The sequence below is a fragment of the Phascolarctos cinereus genome, unplaced genomic scaffold (assembly GCF_003287225.1).
Source record: "Phascolarctos cinereus isolate Bilbo 61053 unplaced genomic scaffold, phaCin_HiC Scaffold_2;HRSCAF=192, whole genome shotgun sequence".
NCBI classification, from domain to species: Eukaryota; Metazoa; Chordata; class Mammalia; order Diprotodontia; family Phascolarctidae; genus Phascolarctos; species Phascolarctos cinereus.
Genome location: NW_027555625.1, coordinates 327,717,146 through 327,741,062, shown reverse-complemented (window position 1 = coordinate 327,741,062; position 23,917 = coordinate 327,717,146). Strand labels below are relative to the sequence as shown.

The 23,917-nt window shown below is 39.6% G+C and overlaps 1 protein-coding gene and 1 pseudogene across 1 annotated transcript in view; one reads left to right on the top strand and one right to left on the bottom strand.

The window, feature by feature from the left end:
* The window catches only part of CHMP4B (charged multivesicular body protein 4B), a 54,550-nt gene that overhangs the window by 6,708 nt on the left and 23,925 nt on the right, over nt 1-23,917 (top strand). The gene's annotated exons all lie outside the window — the stretch shown is intronic.
* Nucleotides 19,834-21,304, bottom strand: LOC110216765 (motile sperm domain-containing protein 1 pseudogene; annotated as a pseudogene).

Sequence of the window (23,917 nt, the reverse complement as noted above, 5' to 3'; positions counted from 1 at the left end):
GGGGTGGGGAACCTGTGGCTTTGAGGCCACATGTGGCCCTCTAGGTCCTCAAGTGCAGCCCTTTTGTTAAGGGGATTCAGTCAAAAGGCCTTGCTTGAGGACAGAGAGGGGCTATCACATGGCCTTGAGGCCGCAGGTTCCCCATCCCTGGCGTAGGACTTAGTGGAGGTCTTTGTCCAGTGACTGAATGGACATAGTTCTGGAGGAGCTGAATGAGATCAAACTTTACATTCTTGCTGTTAAGAAAACCAGAAGAAAGAAGGAAGTTGTAGCTAAGTCAAAGGGTGGCTCATAGATTGTCCTTAGAGACACAAAGAAAAGAGTGACAGAATTGGTTTTAGTGCATTCCTAAAGGCAACAAGAAATGTTTCATGGGCTACTTGGCCATCTTGTATTTGAAGTACTACTTGTAAGTATTTATAGAAAGACCACCATGAAGATAATTGGCAGCTTATTCACTAACATTAATTGCAGAAGAGCTAGAGAAATTCTCTAATTCACTAGAGAAGATCCTCCAAAGTAAATTGGTCTGCATTTTGATAGTGACTTCAGTGCATAGTTAAAGATGGTGCCAAAATTAAATATATTGGAAAGCATGGTTTAGGAAGAAGGAATGAGACTAGCCAGAATCCTTATACATTTACATCATGACTGTTTTCATCAAGAGAAAAAGTGGTAGTTATTAGACATAGTGAATACTAAATGACTTTACAAAGAAATTAACTTGATTCTGTCTTGTTTAAAATTAAGGTTGTGTTGATTTTTTTTAACATCACTATAGTTTCCCAGAGAGCTATCCCATATAACAAATAGTATTTTTACAAAGATACAAAAAGGAAAAAGAACAAATCACGTAACTGATCAGTACATTGAAAAAGTCTGAAAATGTGTTCGGTGTGCAACTCTTGTGGACCTCCCACCTCTGCAAAGACTTGGGGTGGGGGTGTTTTCTCAGATCTCTTTTTTTCAAGCCATGCTTGTACTTTATAGTTTTATTCACTCTTGATTTTTTTCCATTAGTGGTTCTTTCATTGTATATATATTTTTTTGGCTCTGCTTACTTCACTCTGCATTGTTTCATGTAGATCTTTCCTTCCATGCTTCTTTGTATTCATCACATTCAGCACTCTGATATGCCATTATATTTATGTAACCAGAATTTGTTTAGCCATTCCCCAGTCGACGGACATCTGCTTTGTTTCTGATTTTTCAGTCTTACAAAAAATGCAGTTACAGACATTTTATTGTGTTTGAGCACTTTATTCTTATCTGTGGCCTTCTTGGGCGTATAAGTCTAGTTATGGAAACTTCGGGTCAAAAGGTATAAACCTTTTAGTAATTTTATTTGCATAATTCCAGATTGCTTTCCAAAGTGGTTATACAGATTTCTAGCTCTACCAACAATACTCTAGTGTGCCTTGCTTCCCATAACCCTTTCAGTATTGATGACTATATTTTTTGTCATCTTTGCTAAATTACTGAGTTTAAGGTGGAATTTCAGAGCTTTTTTGATTTTCATTTCTCTTATTACTAGTGATTTGGATTATTCTTTCATATTAACTGTCAAGAAAAGACTTATTGATGTGAGAATCATCCCTGAATCAGATGTCTGTATATATTCAGAGCACCAACTTGTCAAAACAAAGATTGTAATTAGTAAATGACTACAATAGTTCCTCTGCATTTGCAGGAATTACAGGCAGAGGACCCCTGTGATTGTGAAAAACCTTGAATAACTCTAGGCCCCACTTCAAACCTTTATTTTTAATAATTCTGATCATATTCATTTAACACACAAAACAAAACACCCATTAAAAAGTTGCAGTTTCTATGGGAGAGAGATTACTATCTCGCACACTATGCATCGTCTGCACTTCACAGATTTCTTTCTATTAAAAGTACACAAGATACAAAGGTCACTGTGGGAGAAAATCATGTGAATGGGTCTGAATGGTAGAGAGACAAAGAAGAGGTGTTCCCAAAGAGATTGTACAGCCAATACTTGAGTGCACTGAAGCTTTTCACAAAATTTAACTGTTTGCAATGAACTTATGTAGTATACTGATGGTAGGCAATGAAGTAGATTAATCATATACAGTATTTGGGCATTTATGACTTATTAAAATTTTTAAAAAGTTTTCTTTACATATCTGCATCACATGTATTGCGTATATATATGCAATTTTCCACACTATGATGCAGATCTTCAGAAATTCCCATTTAATTATCAGTGGCCAACCTGGAATAACCAAAACCCAAATGTGAAAGCCTGCAAACATTGAGGGATGATAGGTGAAAAAAAATAAAAATAGAAGGGAGCTGTGCTATAAAATTAAAACAGCTCTGTCCTGAGCTCTTTAAATAAGGGATTGATAATAAGATGGGTAACAGAAATAACATCAACACTGATTAGAATAATTTTATATAGAAATTTAGGTTAATTGCCACAGGAAGACCAAGAGAACCCAGAAGAGGAATTAACTTGCCAAGCAGAGAGAGAGAGGGAAGCTAAAGGCAGTGCCAGTTTAGAATACGAAGTCTTTTGTAAAATCTTGTGAAGTGGGAACATGGATGATTATGAACAGGATTATCTCATCAAGTGGGAAAAATTAGTGGAAAGTGAAACTAGCTTAAAGGTTGGCCAGAGAACAAACTAATCCAAGTTATCCCGAGGATGTTTAAGGATGAAAATGGAAGGAAGAGGACAAAGAGCAGTAAAGTGGAAAAGATCTGCCGAGATGTTCGAGCTGTTTTCATCACTAAGGGCAAGGACTCTACATTACTGCCATGTGCATGCTAATAGAGGAGATAGGAATGGAAACTAAAGAGAGCAAATATGGGGAGGCAACTGGATTAGATGGTGACATCTAACCCTTGTGTAATATGACAATCAGAAATAAAGGAGTGATTGTACAGAATTTCTGTGAGTGAGATCCCAGGGGAGTAAAAGAGAAGAACATGTTCAGAGCTTAATTAATTAAGCCGAATGAAGAGTAGTTTGCCCTGATCACCACACAGGAAAGAACCAAGTGGATGAAGAATGACTTTTGCCCAGATATACCTAAATGCGTTTTGACGCTCATTTGGATGAACCTGGTGGAGAACCGGTCCATCAGTATCTAAATCTGGGACACACAGTATAAATGGATCACTTGAGCCTGGGACTTCTCATCCTGGAACAGCCTCCTGTTCCTCCAGCCCCCATTCTCCATTAGCAAGTTCCTCTTAGCGCCTCCATTTTGGAGAGGGGCCCAGGTTGGCTCTCCTTTAGTCCCCTCCCAGCTTTGCTTCTAACTCTCTAGACTTTGCCATCATGCCTCAGACGCCTTCTTATGTTGGAACTTCCCTCAGTTCCTTGTTTCTTCACACCCTGGAAAACCCCTTTGGCCCTTTTTTCCCACTGGGGTCTCTAGTTTGAGAAGGGTCCCAGCTGGTTGTCCTTCATTCTTCTCCTGAATTTACTTCTTTTTTTTTTTAAATTAATTTATTTTGAATTATCAACAGTTACTTCCATAAGCTTTTGAGTTTAAAATTTTTCTTCCGCTCCCTTCCCACCTCCCTCCCCAAGATGGCACGCAGTCTGATATAGGCTTTACGTATATATTCTTATTAAACATATTTTCACATTAGTCATGTTGTAAGGAAGAATTAGAACCAATAGGAGGAACCACCAGAAAGAGGAAACAAAACATAACAGAAGAAAAAAATAGCAAATAGTATGCTTCGACTTGCATTCAAACTCCATAGTTCTTTCTTTGGATGTGGATAGCATTTTCTATCATGAGACCTTTGGAGATGTCTTAGATCCTCTTATTGCTGAGAAGGGTTAAGTCTATCAGTATCAGTCATCACACCTGAATCTACTTCTGACTGTCTGGATTGCTACTGTGCCCCCTGCATGGGCATCTTTTCATACCCCTATCCATTCAGCTCCCTTTTATGTGTTGTCTCTCCCTGTTAGAATGTAAGCTCTTTGAGGGTAAGGATCTGTCTTTTTGCTTGTGTTTTGTCTTTGGCACATAGCACAGTGCCTAGCATACTGTAAATGCTTCCTCCCTCCTTGCCTTAGGAAATTGCAAAGCTCTTTTAATGAACCCAAGTTTCTCTAAGCAGCACTTCTTAAACTATGGATCGAGACCCCATTTGGGATCCCACAATTTAAGAAGTACTGAAGGGGTCACAAGTGGGAAAAGTTTAAGAAGCCCTGCCTAGGGAACAAAGGTCAATCTTTCTAATGCCAGCCTTTTATTGGTGTTGCTATTTGGCTGTGAGACATGTGCTATAATAAACCTCTGAAGAACTGAAAATGAATTTAACCCAGAAAAGGAAAGGAGAATGGTTGATGTGAGTAGGCAGCAACGTATAACAAATGAGGAGCTTTGAAGAATAGGAAGAAAAAAATGTCATAGAAATGAAGATAGCCTGGTGATGTGGCAAGGGCAGGGGGTAACAGCGAGCTCCACAGGTATCCTCTTAATGTTAATAGAACTGGAGGAAGCCTTCTGGCACCTGGCATGGGCCTTCTTCGGCATCTTATGAGAAGGACGTGGACAGATTATCCAGGATAGGCAAGAGTGGCTGGTTGAGGGTCTGCACCGTTGGAGGGAACGTCCAAATTTAGGAGCTCGTGCACCCATTTGAGTGTTGGGTATTGTTTACCTCAGGCTTATAGTGATGAAAGTGCTTTGTAAAATCTTAAAGCATCATAGAAACATAAAGACTATCATGACTTTTTTCTGCTTAACTTCTTCAAGTGCCTTTTGGGCGATACCACTTGTAATACAGGTTGATAAAATGAGGCACAGACTTTTTATTACTCAGACAGCCCTTGTTCAGTTCATTTAGTTAATCAGACTTTGAACAGATTGCTGTTGTGTTTCATTCTCGGGCTGGCCAGTGTTAATATTCTGATATTGAGTTTCCTTCATCTTTTCTTAATAAGCCACTCTTCTGTCTCTTCATTTTGAGATCAAAATCATATTTCCTTTAGTTACTGAGGAAGCAGGATCCTTTTCTTAGGCCTGACCACCATAGGTAGCTCTTCAGCATCCTGAGTCGTTAAGCTACTCACAGAAACTCCCCTGAAATCACCTGCCTCTGATCACAAATCCCTTCCCTCTTGTTCCTTCCTTACATCTTCCAAACATTTAAAACAAATTGTTTTAGCAATGGCCTTTTTTACCTATTACATTCATTTCCAAATATAGCCTACTCTTCCTCAACCAGCTTTCCCTTGTAATAAAGATTTAAAAAATACGCAAACCCTACACCAAACAGTTGAGCAAAACCAGCTACTGCATTGACAACACCTTAAGAGCAAACGAAGCATTCCACACACGTAGTTTCCAATGAAAGGAGATGAATTTTCTCATCCCTTCTCAGGGCCCAATCTTGGCCATTATAATAACACAGTATTTAGTTTCACTTTAGTTATTCTTTCCATTTCTACCATTGTGGTCACTGTGAATATTTTCTAGTTCTGCTTGCTTCTTTCTGAATCACTTCTGCTAAGTCATGTGTTTCTCTGAATTCTTGTTGTTCCTTAGAGTACATTTATGTTTTTTGTTTACTGTTTCCCAGTTGACGGGCACCCGCTTTGTTTCTGGGTCTTTGTGACTTTTTTCTTTGTACCTTGAGCTATATATGGCTAGTATATGACCCTGTGAGTCAGAGTACAGGCATTTTAGTCACTTTTTCCTCATAATTGCTAAATGTTTTCTGCAATGGTTAGACCATAGCTCTACCAACAGTGTATTATGCCTGTCTTGCCATAGTCCTTCCAGCACAAATTGTTTATGTCTTTGCCAGTTTGCTGGGTGTGAGCTGGTTGGATGGCTTGACTCAGAGTAGTTGTCAGTGACTCTGTGTTAGCTTGCCACATAGGCTCCTAGGACCTATGCTTGGCCTTGTGCTGTTTAACATTTTTTATTAGTGACTTCGATAAAAGCATTAGCATGTTTGTCATATTTTTAGATGACACAAAATCAAGTTGTAGTTTATACCTTAGATGATAGAGACAGGATCCAAAAAAATCTTGCAGGGTAGAACTTTGGTATGCTTCTAATAAGATTAAATGTACTAAGGATAAAGGTAAAGTCTTACAAATTTAGTATAAAAAATTGAGTTAATATGTACAGAATGGTGAGGCATGGTTAGATACTTAATTTGTTTAAAAAGAATGTTAGCTCTATAGCTGGAAGGGACCTGAAAGGCCGTCTAGTGCAGTTTTACAGATGAGAAAACTGAGGCCCATGGAGATTGTGACTTGCCCAGGATCATACAGGCATGGTAAGTGTCAGAAGTGGTTTGAACTCAAGTCCTCTGACTCCTGAGGCAGTTTAAGATCATACATAGCCCTAGCAGTCTGTCAGGACATAATTTAAAAAATAAAAATATTTTGGAAATTTAATACAATTAAATTGAAAAAAAACTTGAGAGTTTTAGTGGACTTCAAGCTCATTGTGATTAGCTGTGTATGGCAGCCAAAAAACCCGAGGCAGATTTAGGCTTCATTATGAAGAGTCAGCTGTGGTGTTGCTGGGTATGGCCAACCAGTTTAAAATGGAGGTCCTATCCTATTGTAATGTATTGATGTGTTAATAAAAAAGAAATATATAAACATGTGGTTTTCTAAATCAGTATGCTGCTGCAAGAATCCTTATGTATGGTTTAATGGCCCTGTTTCTATTTGATTTTGACACCACTGGTTTACAAGATAAGAAAGGTGATAAAAACAGGCATTTTAAAATGTGTGTTGTGTGTTGGCCACCATGCTAGGCTCTAGAGGAAACAAATAATAATAATTTAAAAAAAAAACAATCCCATCCTTACTCTCAAGGAACAAACAGTTCTCTGTTTTTGCCAGACAACATCTGGAGCTTTGTGTTCAGTTCTGGGGGTGATGTTGCTAGGATGGAGAGCATAGAGTAGTGGGGTAGCCAGGATGGGGAAAAGCCTTGAGTTCATGTCACTTGAGAATAGATGGAAAGAATTGAGGAAGTTTGGCTTGAAGAAGGGTCAGGGGGACACATAATTGTTGCCTTAAGATATTTGAAGGGTTTTCATGTGGAAGACGCATTAGATTGGTTATTTTTGAACCCAGATGGCAACTGCCAGAAGTAGTGAGAGGGAGTTGCAAATATTTAAATTTAGACTTGATGTTAGGAAAACACTTTATAAATATTAGAAGTATCCATAAGTAGAATGGGCTGCTTTGGGAGGTAGTGATTCCTTTTTGGGTGTGTTGTAGTGAGGATTCTTTTTTGTGGTATAGGTTGGACTAGAGGTGTATTGAGGTCCCCCAAACCTCTAAAATACCATGTGTGTGAGAGTGTATATGCTTCAGTGACTTACCACGTGCTGAAGGTTTGTACGAAGATTCTGTTATGGGGCTCCATTTCTGTCATGATGGTCCTCAATGGTGACTGAACATCAGAAACTGCTTTGCCTTTCCCATTAATGTAACTGTAACATTCTAAAAAAAACATGGGCACATGTGAAGTTCACCTTACATGAATCTTTCAAGGTGTATATTAAAAGAGACAAGGGATATTAGTCCTGAATGAGTTATTTTGAGGAGAGAGAGAAACTGAAGCCTTTGCTGGGTGTGGTAGCCTATGCCTGTAATCCAAGATAACAGGGAAATGTAGGGTCAGGCTGGTGGATCTCTTGAGCTCAAAGATTCTGAGCCAGGGTAGTCTGTATCCATCCGGTGTCCACAATAAATTCAACATTAGTATTCACCTGAGCCTCAGGAGCAGGGAGCCACCATGTTGCCTAAGGAGCACCAAGAGACCCAGGTTGGAAATGGAGCATTTCAGAGCTCCAGTGCCAGTCAGTAGTCAGATTGGGCCCATGAGTTGCTCCTGCATGTCTAGTCTGGGTGAGATGGGGACACCTAGAAAGGAAGGAAGGAAGGAAGGAAGGCACAGGTGGTCAGGCCTTCACAGGTCAATTGAGTTGTCTCTCAGTCAGTAGAATTGCTCAAAACAGAACTGAAGGTTCTTGGTGCTATGGAAGTTGCAAAAAAGGTTGAGACTCTGACTTCAGCTATGTGGCAGAGTAGATAGGAGCACCAGATCCACTGTCAGGAAGATCTGAATCAGATTTCACCTCAGACTCTTACTAGCTGTGCAACTAGGGCAAGTCACTTAAGCCTTGTTTGCCTCCATTTTCTCACCTAGGAGATGAGGATAATAATAGCACCCACCTCACAGGGTTGCTGTGAAGATAAATGAGATAATATTTGGAAAATACTTTGCAAAGCTTAAAGTACTATAAAAATATTGGCTTTTATTAGCTATTATTGTAGGGGAAATAAGATAGCCATACAAATAAATATTCTATAAAGTAGGATATGAAAGTGTCGGCACACAGAGCCCTGAGATTTTGAAGAGTGAAGAGTAATTCAGCTGAGCAGCAAGAAAGACTCTTAGGAGGAGGGGGCAGCAGGAGGAGGAGGTCAGTTGCAGAAGTAGAAAGGCTCGGTATATGTTAAAGGAGAAGTGATTATACCGATTTGTTTAGTATCATTGCACTATTACTCTAAAATCGGCTTCAGTTCATAGGCCAGAAAGTTACTCATGCTGCCCCTTGGTTTTTCCATTTGTAAAAATGAGGGGGTTGGATTTTCAAGGTCCCTTCTAACTCAAACAACAACAACAACACCCCACAACCCTGAATTCTGAGTGAACGTTTTATCATTCCTTTTGTAATCAATGCTGATATTTTCACCTGGCATTTTAAACTGTATGCTGGGCCTGTGATAGCAGGTGCTTTCCCGGGCTCCTCCTCAGGCTTAGCTTTGCTGCCCTGAAGGAAAGGAACTGGTTGAGGCTAACCTCATAAATATAGGGTAAATGACTTTGATTAAGAATTTCTAAGGCAGAGTTTTCCTGTCCTGGGTTTTTTCAGTCTCCCAGAAAACCTCCAATTATTTCTGAGGTTGCACTGAAATTCCTAAAAAATATTATTGGAATAATCTTAATTAAAAGATAATACCTGATAATATTTTGTGGTATCTAAACATTAATAGGATGTGACATCTTCCAAAAGGTTGGGAATCACTACTCTAGGGTGGTCTTTTAGCCAGATATTGGTTGGGATACTCTCACTTATAGCTCATAATTATTGAATGTCAGAACATGATGGATTCTTAGGAGATCAGAGCATCTGGGCCTACCCCCTCATTTTGTAGCTGAAGAGACAGAGGCCTATAGAGAAGTGATTTGTCCAGGGTCGCACAGCTAGATAGTAGCAGAACAGTACCAGAATGTGGACCTTTTGACTCCAAGTCCAATGCAGTCTTCATTATGCTACCATCTTTGTTAACTGTGAAAGATGAGAGCCACCATAGTTGTAGAATGTGCTCCACCTTTTTTTCTTTCTATTACCCAGGTCAAAAGCTAGGGCTGAATTAATGGCCACAGGAGAGGCAGTCCTGTGATGCTCCCTTAATACAGCAGGGCATCCTTCCTGGCAGAGTTGGCTTTGAATCCATTGTTTAAATATGGCTTTATTACTGTTGTAATGTTGGTAAATGAGAGGGACCAATTTCTTCTGGAAGCTGAGTAGGATCCAGTCCTGATAAACAAAAGCCCAGCAGTAAACAATAAAAGCAGTGAAAGTGGATACTTCTGTGAAGTAGACAAGTTGGGAAAGGAACAGGGTCCTACTTCAGGCCCCTGTATTGAACCTTGGAGATAAAAAGGCAGGAAACTTTTCCCAATGTCTAGGCCAATGGAGGAAACCAATAGCAGAAGACTAGTTGGCTCATTCATAATTGTAATTAAGCCTTTATTTTAGAACATCAACTGCAGAGATTGAACAGTGATATCATCGGTCTTTCAGGCTAGTTTCTGTGAAAGTCTTATGTACTCAGTGTAACTCTTGGTTCTGCATATGAACAGTTCAATCTGTTAGGAATGTGGAAGAACCTAAAACTATCAGGTTCTCAATGATGACTGTTAAAATCTGAAGTCCTCAAAGCAGTTCCCTTCATTTTAGTTAATTTTCAGATTATGCTCCCTTAGCATTGTATCTTGGAAGTTATGTTCAGTATAAACAAAAGAAAAACCTGTTAATGATGAGCCTCTCCAAATATCTTATTCATAGATAACATTGTGCTAATTTAATTACCCTGGAACAATGCAAAGCCTCTGCAGGGAATTCCACAGCTGTGCAAAAAGAGATTGCTGTAAAATCATGTACACTAAAAAACCAAAGTTGGTGTAAGTTAAATATTGCTTGTATAGCGGATGGGCAGTGATCTGGAATTTGTGCTGGATCACATTTAGAAAATTTAGCAGTGCTTTTGATGATCCCAAGCTGCCCACTGCAGCTAAGTCTCTCTAGCAACACACAGTCTTCTTTTATTAATGCAACATATCTGTAAATTGTGGCACACTGGGATCTTAAAATCATCAATGTTGTTAGTTACATGAAGGGCAAGGGAAAGATACATGGTGGGCATAAGTGCGTTAGTAGCAGTAATTTGTGCATGAGAAGTGGTGTAGATGACATTATCGATATAAATGTGTCTGTGTGTATCAGAAAATGAAGTAGATTAGTCATACAGCAAGAATGTCCCTTTGGGGACAGCTAGGTGGCGCAGTGTATAGAGCGCCGGTCCTGAAGTCAGGAGGACCTGAGTTCAAATTTGGCCTCAGACCAAACAGCACTTACTAGCTGTGTGACTATGGGCAAGTCACTTAATCCCAGTTGCCTTAAAAAAAAAAATAATGTCCCTTTGAATCTAAATCCTCTGTTCCAGTGAGGGGCAGCAATTGGACAGTTGTAATCCTTCATCGATAGCACTGAGATATTGAAATGATGAGAAGAGGGATCTTCTTGGGAATGTTTCCGAGAAAACATATTTAAGAGTCTCAGAAGATGATGAGCAGTTGTAATTCACACTAATTTAAGGTTATACCCACACTGATGAGTGAGTATAGAATTTGTACCCCATAAGAAGGTTCCCCACCCCTGAGGTTCACGGTCATTTTAAGCTTGTAAATACATCAAAATGTCTGTCGTCTTCTTAAGAGCTCAAGCATCTATAGTGGTAGCTTCCCGACAAACCCTGGTCCTTCCAGGATACTTTGAAAGTAAAAGGAAGGTTGCTCTGGGAATATGCTAGGTGACAAGGGAAAGAAAGGCAGTACAGAGCTGTTATTTTGAGCTTTTGTTTCTCCTAAGATTGTAGCCAGCAAACTGTAGTTAGGGATAGTGTGACATTGTGGGAAGAGTGATAAGTAGAAAATTAGAATTTCCAGAGCCCTGTCCCAGCATCATTATGACTCACTGGGTGACCTCATGAGCAAGTAAGTCTCTTTCTGGCCTGTTTTACAGGGATTGGGAGATGGCTAGGACCTTGAAGCTGTGGACAAAGTTGGTATAAAAATTATATTTTTTGATTCTTTTTTGTTTATTCCTGTAATGTTGACTCAAGAAGAGAATACGTATTCTGCTGGACCTTTTAAGAATCTTAGATTACTCAATTTTTATTGATTCTTTAAAATATCTTTTGTTACATGGCTATCTGGGGGGAGGGAGGAAGATGAATATAGGGCGGAATTTAGGCAATGTAAAAACAAGATATCAATAAAGAAATTTTTTCAAAGAATCTAGTATCATATCCTCATTTCATGAGTGAAAAGTGGAGACGGCATTTCCTCAAATCACTGTTTTGGGAGATCAAAGAAGAAGTGCCATTAACCTTGTATAAATCACAATAGAATTGTAAAATGCTAGACTTGGGCTTCTGCAACATTGGGCAGTTTTAAGATGTTCAGGAGTGCTATAGTTTACCAGATGACATTCAGCCCCATTGCCTCTTCTTTTTCTTTTCCAAGATTCTGGCTTTATTGTTTAGTTTGAGGCACTTGTCCAAGATCCACTTAGGAGAGTCAGAATGGTATAATGGATAGAGGGTTGGACTTGGAGTTAGGAGAAACCTAGATTTCAAATTCCACTTCTGACAGTACTAGGTATGTGCCCATGAGCACATTGCCTTTCTGAACCTCAGTTTCCTCATCTGGAAAATAGGGATAAAAATGTCTGAATCATTCAGTCAGCAAACTACTAAAGGCCTACTTTGTGTCAAGGGCTATAAATACAACAATAAATAAATGAAACAATATATACTTGCAAAATAATTAAGTAAAACATAGTTTACAAGGGAAGGCAGTAGCAGTTGGAGAGAATCAGGAAAGGTTACATGCAGAAAACAGCACCTGGGCTGCATCTTAAAGGAAAAGAGGGACTCTGAGTCAGAAGCAAGCAGGGAGTACGTTCCATGCGTAGAGGAAGTCTGGTGCAAAAGAAATGGAGTATTAGTAAGTGGAACAGAGAGAAGGCCAGTTTGTCTGAAGTGGATAGTGTAGGAAAGGGAGCAGGAGCCAATGAATCTGGAAAGATTGGTTGAAGTCAGGTTATGAAGAACATTAAAAGCTCAACAGAGTTTATATTTTTATCCTTGAAGCAATAGGAAGCCACTAGAGATGGTTGAGTTGGGGAGACACATGGTCATATTTACACTGAAGGAAAATTCCTTCATCAGCAGTGTATACGATCAAGTGGAGTGGGAAGAGATGAGGCAGGGAGACCAATAAAGAGGCTGTTGAAATAATCTGAGTGAGGTGATGAGGCCTGAACCAAGGGGTGACTGGGATTGGAGGGAAGAGATGCTGTGAAAATAGAGATGGCAGTATTTGGATATGGGGATTAAGGGGGAATGAGGAGTTCAGGATAATGCTGAGGTAATGAACCTGAACAGCAGAAAGGATGGTAGTAGTGCCTTTGTCAGGGTTCGGGAGGAAAGAGAATGTGTTCAGTTTTAGACTTCACGAGTTTTAAGATGTTTCTAGGACATCCAGTATGAAATGTCCAGTTGGTGATGTGGGAATGAAGTTCAGGGGAGAGACTGGGGCTGGATCTATAGATCTGGGAGTAATCTGCATGGAGAGGATCGTTAAGCCCATAGGAGCTGTTGGAGTTAATGGAGAGAATATAGAGGAAGAAGCAAAGAGGGCTCAGGAGAGAAGCATGGGGAACATCCAGAGTTTTAGGGGGCCAGGATCCAGGTGGTTAATACCTTGCCAGAGTAAAGTGTCATAGAGGATCAGAGCTGGAAGAGAAGATAGGGATCATCTAGTCTAAAATCATTTTACAGATAAGGAAACTGAGTCCTAGAGAATTGAAATCACTTCCTTGAGGTCATCACGTGGTGCGTTCTTGCTCTATTGCAATACAGAAATGGAGTTCATGTTTACATAGCACTTTACAGTCGCAGAGTGTTTTACTTGGGTTACTTGTGAGGCAGGCAGTACACTATCATCCCCATTCTGCAGTTGAGAGAACTGAGGCGGAGAGATTTGAATAACTTGGCTAAGTTCACAGAGCCGTTATGTGGCAGAGCTGTATCTTAACACAAGTCCCACGCTCTTCTTGATGTATGATGTTGCCTTTTTCTTTGTATGACGGTTGTCTAGGTGGAACATTCAGGTGGCATGGGCAGTTGGTTTTTCTAGCTTCTGTCTAGACACACTTGGATTATTATTGACATTAAAGAATCAGAGACAAAAGGGACCTTAGAGACCATCTAATTCAGCAGCCCCTCAGGGAAGAGGCTGAGAGAGGAGAGGGTAAGTGATGTGTTCAAGGTATCTTAGTGATTCAGTGACAGAGACAGAAGTGGGACCTACACCTGACTTCTAGAAAATGCAGTTCGCATGGCACAATCCTAGTGTCCTTAGATGTCATGTTTGGTCCTTAGATGCAGAGTTTAAAATGCCTCCCTGTGGAATATATTGATGCCAAGAAGTACTTTTCCCCACATAGAAAGGGGCAAGGCATTTTGCAGAGGGTATTGAGGGAGTTAAAACCAGGAGGCACTAGTCTTACCTCTCTCTTTGGCTTGTTTCCCTCCTAAATCTTGAGTCTAGTTTGCCACAGTCTTAAGTTATTATGGTTTTATTTGATTTTTTTTAAACATTTAAAAGATTTACTAACTATAGGATGGAAAGGAGATTCAGCAAGGGTACAACTTTGATTCAGTTGAGTGCAGCTTATCTGCCCTGTGTTAATTATGCTATTTCACTGAACAGTCTTTTTTTTTTTTTGGCGAGGCAGTTGGGGGTTAAGTGACTTGCCCAGGGTCACACAGCCAGTAAGTGTTAAGTGTCTGAGACCAGGGCCAGTACTCTATCCACTGTGCCACCTAGCTGCCCATCTCACTCATCAATCTTAGGAGAACTTCTGACTCTATGTGATGGATTTTATTCTTAGGTCACTAGGAAGCTATACTTACTCTTGGTTAGAGCCTTATCCCTCTGGACCAATTAAATCTTTTTTTTCAATATATGTTTATTTCATTAAATATTTCCCAATTATATGTAAAACATTTTTAACAGTTCATTTTTTAAAATTTTGAGTTCCAAATTTGCCTCCCTCTCACCCCCTTGCCCCTCCTTGAAAAGGCAAGCAAGTTTATATAAATTATACATGTGAAGTCATGCAAAACATATTTCTGTGTTAGACATGTTGCAAAAGAAAACACAGACAAAAAAACAAGTAAAGAAAATTTAGGGGCAGCTAGGTGGTGCAGTGGATAGAGCACCGGCCCTGGAGTCAGGAGGACCTGAGTTCAAATCCGGCCTCAGATTAAACATTTGACACCTGCTAGCTATGTGACCCTGAGCAAGTCACTTAACCCCAATTGCCTTAAAAAAAAAAAAAACCAGAAAGTTTTTTTAAAAAGTGTGTTTCAATCCTCATTCAGAGTTCAATCCGTTCACTCTCTAGAAGTGGATAGCTGGACCAACTGAGTCTTTTTTTTCCCTTTTTAAAAAAAATTTATTTTGATTTATCAACAATCACTTCCAGAAGCTTTTGAGTTTTAAATTTTTCTCCCCCTACCTCCCCTCTTCCCTTCCCAAGATGGTGCGCAATCTGATACAGGGCTATACATATACATTCCTATTAAACATTTTTTTCACATTAATGATGTTGTAAGGAAGAATTAGAACCAATAGGAGGAGCTACCAGAAAGAGGAAACGAAACAAAACAGAAGGAGAAAAAAATAGCAAATAGTATGTGTCAATCTGCATTTAAACTCCATAGTTCTTTCTTTGGATGTGGATAGCATTTTCCATTATGAGACCTTTGTAGATGTCTTAGATCCTTGCATTGCTGAGAAGGGCTAAGTCTATCAACATTAGTCCTCGCATAGCATGGCTGTTACTGTGTACAACATTCTTCTGGTACTGCTCACTTCAGTTGGCATCAGTCCATACACGTCTTTCCAAGTTTTTCTGAAGTCTGACTGCTCATCATTTCTTATAGCACGACAGCATTCCATTACATTCATATACCACAACTTGTTCACCATTCCCCAATTGATGGGCATCCCCTCAATTTCTAATTCTTTGCCACCACAAAAAGAGCTGCGCTAAATATTTTTGTATATGTGGGTCCTTTGCTCATTTTTATGGTCATTTTTTTTCAATGAACAAAAATCTGTTTTCTTTACTCCCAATACCCCCCTCCCATGGGGGAAAAGAGAAAAAGAAAACCCCTTATAACACATATGAAGTAAAATCAGGACAAATTTCCATGTTGGTCACGTCCTCAAAATATGTCTCATTCTGAACCCTGAGCCCCTCATATCTCTGTTGGGAAGTAGATAGCATGTTTCAACATGAGTCCCTTGGAATCTTGTTTAGTCATTGCATTGAGTTCTTAAGTCTCTCAGATTTGTTTTTCTTTGCGGTAATAATGTTATTGTATAAATTGTTCTCCTGGTTCTACTCACTTTGCTCTGCTTTAGTTCATATAGGACCTCACAGGTTTCTCCGAAACTGTACCCTTCATCGTGTTTCTGGAAATACAATAGTATTCCATTACATTCATATACTGCGCTTTGTTCTGCCATTCCCCAGTTGATGGGCACCCTCTTAGTTCCTGCTTCTCTGCTACAACAAAAGAACTGCTATAAATATTTTTGTACATGTTTCCTTTTCCTTTGATCTCTTTGAAGTATATACGCCTATGGTCTGTTTAGTGACTTGGGGCATGGTTCCAAATTGCTTTTCAGAATGCCTTTTGCCAGTTTACATTACAGCTCTAACAGTAGTATATCAATGTCCCTTCCTACATTACAATATTTGTCATTTTCCTGTTCTGTTAGCTTTGCTATTCTGATGAGTGGAAGGTAGAACCTCAGAATTGTTTTAATTATTAGTGATTTGGAGCATTTTTCAGTATGGTTGCTTATAGCTTGGATTTCTTCCTTAGAAAACTGCCTGTTTATATCTTTTGACCATTTTCCAACCATTTTTCAGTTGGGGAATGGTTCTTGTTCTTGTAAATATAAATCAGTTTGTTACATATCTTGGAAACAAATCTTCAAATGCATTTGAAACACAAGATCAACAGTTCAGTCAAGTACAGAGCAGGGTGAGCTTGGCGATGCAGGCCTTGGATGCTTGCCCCTGCTCCTCTTCTGACTCCTAGTCTTTCCATCTGCGAAATGAAGAAGGTGGGACTGACCAGAACGGTTTCTGAGACCCTTTTAGCACAGACATTCAGTTTGTAATTCTAAGCTTAATTTACAATAAGTTCAGATTGAAAAATACTCCTGTCTCATTGAAAAGTAATGTTTTCAGTGCCACTGCTGTGTATCTATTGTCATCAGTTTGCTTCATTTTTCAATTCTCTCCAGTTTCCATCTCTCCAAACGTACTGAACTGTTTTTGTTGGATAACTAGATGAGTAAGAGCTGGCTGTCTGGCATAGATTATAGTGCTTTTTAAAAACCCAAACCTAGGATTACATAAATTGGGCAATTGGCTGTAAGTAGCAGAGGGCATCCAATTCTAGGTTGTGTCTGTCATCATGGTCCTTTTTCATTAACTGGTTTCTATGACAGTCAGTAAGGGTGACAGCGATTGTTTTAAAGCTCTTACTTACTGAGTAGTTTCAGTTAAAAATAACTTCTGCCATGAAGTTATTGTTGCCTTGTTGGACAAACTTTGTAACATTTTTGCTGTAGAGCAGGAGTTTTGTGTCTTGGATGTTTTTAGCAGTCTGGTGAAGCCTATGAACTCTTTCTTAGAATCATGTTTTTAAATGCATAACATAAATACATAGGATTACCAGGAAGAAACCAGTGGTATTGAAAGACAGAAAAATATTTTAAAACAACAAATTTAAGGACCTCAAGGTTAACAAATCCTGCTCTACAAAACATCTTGGATATCAGATCTTTGCAACATAAGTGTTACATAGGTTCCCATCCTCCCCACCCCCCATAACCTCTTCTAATTCTGGCTGCACTGATTTTGTTTGTTGAAAACTTTTTAATTTTATGTCATCAAAGTTGTCCATTTTATTTTGTGATCACTTCTCTCTCTGTTTAGTTAAGAATCTCCTTTTCCTTGTGATTTTTTTATGATGTAAAGGTTTTCATGTTTGGTTATATATATCCAATTGGAGCTTATTGTAGTATATGTTGTACTGTAAGATGTTGGTGTAAGCTTAATTTACCAGGCTGCTTTGCAGTTTTCTTATCAGTTTTGATTGAATAGGGAGGCCTAGTTGTTGATGTCCTTGGGTTTAACTGAACACTATCCTCCTCTGTTCATTGCCCTTTTGGATCTTGTTTACCTAATCTACCACCTTTTCTAATTTTTAGCCAATACTAAAATAGTTTTGATTACTACTTAATGATATAGTTTTAAGATCTGGTAATGCTAGATCTCTTATTTCTACCTTCATTTTTCTCTGAGGTTATTGACCATTTGTTCTTCTAGATGAATTTTGTTATTTTTGTCTAGCTTTATAATAAAACTCTTTGGTAGTTTGATTGACATGGCACAAAATCTGTAAAATATTTAGACAGCATCATCATTTAAAAAAAATTATCGTGGTCCAACCATGAACTATTAATATCACCAATTATTTATTTTCCTTTATTTCTGTAAAGAGAGTTATGACGTATTCATATAAGCCCTGAATGTGTCTTTATAAGTGGACTCCAAGCTATTTGACATGTTTGTTAGTTATTTTGAATGTTTTCTTTCCTATCTCCCGCTGCTGTTTTGTTTGTAATAAACAGGAACTAATGCTTTAAGAGTATGTATGTTTATTTTAAGCTTGCTAATTTACTGAAGTTGTTTTCAATTAATATTTTTAGTTATCTTAGACATCCTCTTAAGTAAGCAATATCTTTTGCAAATAGCAGTAATTTTTCATCCTCTTTGTCTTATGCTTATTCTAGTAGAATTATATAAAATAATATTGGTGAAAATGGGTATCTTTGTTGCTAATTATATTGGAAAGACTGTGGTCTTTAAATACTAACTCTTGGTTTTTAGACATATGCTGATTATTAAGGAAAGATTTCTTCATTCCTTTGCCTTTTAGTATTTCTGAAGGATCCTTAAAATTACTTGTCTTTGTTCTTATAAGCCTGGGAAAAAATGATGTGTATGTACATTTTCCATAAGGTTTGTGGTGGTCATTTTTTATATATCATTCTCTCCAATTCTTATACATCACATATAATTTAAGAACTTATAAATGAAATTCACTTAATCATGAAGTCTATACATATTTTATGATGTATGGGTTTTTTTCCATTTTTTTAAAGTGAGGCTCTATGGTAGCAAGTTTTGAAAGACCCAACTCTGAAGAATTGAAGTTGAGATATTTTAAAGGAAACAGAGAGGTGGCCTGTGGAGGAAATGCTTAGGTTGCAGTGTATTACCAATGTAGAATTGTACCAGAGAAGTGGTGTAAAATAGAGGTGTCAAACTCCAGCCTGCGAAAACTCCTGAGTGCAGCCCAAACTAGATTAAAATGTAATTGATGGGGCAGCTAGGTGGTGCAGGAGATAGAGCTCCGGCCTTGGAGTCAGGAGGACCCAAGTTCAAATGCGGCCTCAGACACTTGACACTTACTAGCTGTGTGACCATGGGCAAATCACTTAACCCCAATTGCCTCACCAAAAATTAAAAAAAAAATGCAATTGGTAAATGATTAACAAAAGAAATGAAAATATAATATAGGTAATGTTAACATGTGATTTTCTAAGTCAGTATGTGGCCTGCAGGGAATGTTTCTATTTGAGTTTTACACCACTGATGTAAAGGTTGGCTCCATAGAACGATCATAGATTTATAGCTGGAAAGCATCTCAGAAACCTAGATCTAGTGCAGTCCTTTCAATTTACAGATGAGGAAATGAGGAAATTTTCAGATAAGCAAAAAATCTTTTAATTGATGGACAACCCAGGTAATCCTTTGGTATCCACAAAAGATGTATAAGACTTCCAGTGTATTAGGTGGACCCTCAAATGAAGGCTTTACAGAAGGACATAGAAAGAGCTGTAGAGAAGAAGGGTTGCCATCTGTATCATTGGAGGGAGTACCCACATTAACAAAACAGTAGATCCACCAGAGCACCTTATTTACTCACATTTTTTTCCTTTGAACATTAAAATCATAGGACTTTAGAACTAGAAGGAGTCTCAGAAATTTAGTGCAACTTCCTCTTTTATGGGGAAAGAAATTGAGGTTCAAAAAGGGGAAATCACTTGTCTACTATGGTCACACACTGAAGTAGTGACTGAGTCCGGACTTGGAACTCGGGTCTCTTGAAGCCTAGCTCAAGTACTTTTTCTGTTTTCCCCCCGTACTTTTTCCGTACCTGAAATGGAAATCAAAAAGAGCACTTTTTGTTTCTCCCTAATTCCCAGTGTTGCTTAAAAAACCGCTGTGTTAGAAACTTAACATTAAACACCAGTACAACAAACCGTACTTGCATAATAATGATTTACATTTAAATTAACTTTTAATGTCTGAAGTATCACAATTTTTTTTTCAGTTCCTCCCTTTAAGTTACCATCGGAACTATCACATTATCTCAAAGTTTCAACACCTTATGGGCCAAACTATATGGAAAAAACAATCTTTACTTAATATATTCAGCAAGTGGTCATCCAGCCCCGAGGCAGCCCATTTCACTTTTGGGCAGTCCTAATTTTAAAAAAGTATTTCTCGACATCAAGGTTAAGTTTTCCTCTTTGCAGCACCCATTCATGGTTCCTAGCTCATTCTCATTCATTTTTTTAAAAATAGCAAATGTTATTTTAATGTCTCCCTCCCCCAACAAGTATAGCTATAAAAATTTCCTCAGGTAATTTTACAAGAGTCATTCAACAGACTATCCTGTCTGTAACATGAGCACAAGGTGCTGGCGTCCTTCAAATAAATTATACATCAGTTTAAAATATATACATATATTACACATTTGCAAGTATTTTAAATCACCCAAGTTTTTCTGTAGCGTTGAGTCAAGAGGGAATAAAGGGCAGTCCACATTCATGACAATGTGAAAGTGAAATGACTTCAGTCAATTTCAGTCCTTGGTCATATTCTAAGTATAACCATAGTGATAAGACCTAAAACATAAGCAGCTACTAATTTTTGATTCACACTTAAATGGAAGTAGTGAGGCACTAGAGATTCCACTTCTCCCAGTGTGGGAAGCATCAGAGCTACAACGCACACTATTCCCAGAAAGACAGTTAATAAACTAGGTCCCGATGAGACAGCCCTGTTTTCCGTCTGATCTAGCATCTGATCAAAAAAGACACTTTCTGCTAAGTGTTCCTTCATCCTTTTTTCCTCTTCTTCCTTCCGTTGTTCTTTGGCCGACGGTAGAAGGGTCGCAATAATCTCTTTGCGTCCTAAAGCCTTCCTCTGGCTTTGTTCCGAAACTTGAAGACGGAATTTGTCTATGACATCATAGTGACAGGGCCGGACATCTCTGTGACGAATGACGATGTCCACGCAGCACTGAGGCTTCACTGCTCCCGCGGCGTCCACGACCACGTACTTGCTGGGGCTGGTGCACAGCACTTTGAACTTTAGGGCAAACTCGTAGGGATTGTACAGAGTCAGCACCTGCTTGTGGGTGGACTGGTCGTCCGCATAAAAGATCAGCTCCGTAGGAAACACGAACACGGGAAGATTGCCTTCCCCTAACTCGGGCTGCCGTGGTGGCTGCTGCATTGGCGCGGGGCCGCCGCCGCCGCCGCCCTCCCGCGGCTTGCCGCCACTCGCGATCCCCTTCTCCGATTCAGTTAAAACCCCAGAGCTTTTTTCCAGTCTTCCTCGACGACGGACCGAACGCGGCTCCTCAGGCTCGGTCCCTCCCCCTGCGTGCGCGGGGACTACGACATTTCCCCCGCCCCAGTCCTTTGTCACCGACTGGGGCTGCGCTGGCTGCTGGGATACGGGAGGACCCGGGGCGGGGGCGGGGGCGGCGCGGCGCTGCGTAGCGGCCCTTTGGGCGGAGCTACCGTCCTGGGAAGCGCCGCGGGATCCCCGGCCGCGGGGGGGAGGGGGGAAAGGGAGGAGGGAGGAGAACCGTGAGGGGAGGGGCCTCTGCGGCGCCCCGGAGGCGGCTGCGCCCCGCCTCTTCTAGCCCTTCCCTCTGGGGCAGCCGCGGCTCCGCCCCCGCCGCCATTTGCCTGGCCCTGCCTTTTTCTGTACTGTATTGTTTTGTAAAGGTCTTTGCAGGTTTTCACGTATTCTTCTTAGGAGTCCCCTTTAAATGCTTTTCAGTATTTCATTACCTTTATGTATTTCAGTTTAACCAGTTCTCATCTGGACAGATGTTTAGGTTACATCCGTTTTTAACTTCACAAACATTGAGGCAGAGTGGTGGTGGGGATGCGACGTCACGGAGAAATGTGGGATTATATATTACCTCTGACACCTGGGCTGTGTTGTGTGGCCGTGGTGGGGCCAGTTCAGCAACACTTTAAGACTAAAATTCGAGGAACAGTCAGTAAGGGTTTATTAAGCTCCGCAGTGTGCCAGGCACTGTGCTCAGGAAGTGCTGGGGAGGGGGGGTAAGTGAAGAGACCGGAAGGTAGGAGGGGCCAGGTTATGAAGGGCTAAGCCTAATGGGGGATTTTTTATTTGATCCTGGAGGTGAGAGGGAGCCACGGGGAGGTCTACACCTTAGGAAGATTAATTTGACAGCAGACTGGGGAGAGACATGAGGCAGGCAGACCCGCCAGTAGGCTTTTGTTGTAGTCCAGACATGAGGTGAGGAGGGTCTTCTTCAGAGTAATGGCAGTGTCAGTGGAGAGAAGGGGGCATATACAAGAGATATGTACAGACCTTGGCAAGGGTTGGGCTATGGAAGAGGTGAGGAATAGAAGATGACACTCGGGTTTCAGTGCCAGTCTGAATTGCTGGAAAATTTCTTCACTGTGGAGTTGCTATACCAGTGAAATAATGGATTGGGGTGGGGGGAAGTGGTTTAAAAAATCTTGAACTAAGTTTTCGGAGTTTTTTTTCCCCAGCAGTAGATTTTTTGGGTCAAAGAATATGATTATCTTTTCTAATTTATTATTTCTAACATTTTCTTTTTAAATTTTGAGTTCCAAATTCTCTCTCCCTTCTACTCTTTCCCCACTCACTGAGAAGGCAAGCAGAGTATCAATTATGTATGTAAAATCATGTAAAACCGATTTGCAAATTAGTTAATATTGCAAAAAGAAAAGCAATAAAAAATAGTGAGAAAATTATGCTTCATTTTGCACTCAGAGTTCATCAGTTCTCTCTCTGGAGGTGGAGAACATTTGTTCATCATGAGGAATTGTCTTGGATCACTGTATTAAAGTAGCCAAGTCTTTCACAGTTGATCATTATTACAACGTTGCTGTTACTGTGCACAGTGATCTGCCAGTTCTCACTTCACTTTGCATCCGTTCATACAGGTGTTGGTGTGTTTTTTTCTGAAACTACTACCTTCCTCATTTCGTATAGCACAATAGTACTCCATCACAAATTATATGCCACAACTTGTTCAGCCATTTCCCAATTGATGAGCATGCCCTTGACTTCCAGTTCTTTACCACCACAAAAAGAACTGCTATAAGGGGGCAGCTAGTTGGCACAGTGGATACAGCACCAGCTGTGTGACCCTAGGCAAGTCACTTAACCCCAATTGCCTCAACCCCCCCCAAAAAAAACTGTAAATATTTTAGTACAAATAGGTCCTTTTCCTTTTTCTTTGGTCTCTTTGGGATACAAACCTTGTAGTGGTATTGCTGGGTCAAAGGGCATGCACAGTTTTGTAGCCCTTTGAGCATAGTTACAAATTGTTCTCCAGAATGATTGGACTAGTTTGAAATTCCACTGATAGTTTATTAATGTATCTATTTTCCCTCATTCCCTTCAGCATTTGTCACTTCTGATAAAGTGGTACCACAGAGTTGTTTTGATTTTCATTTCTCTACTCAATAGTGATTTAGAGCATTTTTTCATATGACTGTTGATAGGCAGCTTTCACAAAAATAAATCAAAAGCTGTTTTATATCCTTTGACTATTTATCAATTGGAGAATGGCTCTTATTTTTTTTTTATAAATTTGACTCACTTCATTATATATTTGAGAAAAGAGGCCTTTATCAGAGGAACCTCCTGTAAATTTTTTTGATATTACTTCACTGTGGTACCTTTTATATTTTTTAATATTTTATTTCCCCCAATTACTTGTAAAAATAATTTTTAACATTCATTGTTAAGCTTTGAGTTCAAATTCTATCCCTCCTTCCCCTTCCCTGAGGAGGTAAACAATCTGATATGTTATACATGTGCAGTCATGGAAAACATTTCCATATTAGTCATTTGGTGTGTGGGGGGGAACTTGAACAAAACAAAAAAAGAAAGTTAAAAATTGTAGACTTTGGTCAGTGTTTAGATGCCATCAATTCTTTCTCTGGAGGGGGATAGCATTTTGAGTCCTTTGGGATTGTCTTGCGTCATTGTATTGCTGAGAATAACGAAGTTGTTGATTGTACAGTATTGCTGTTACAATGTATGATGTTCTCCTGGT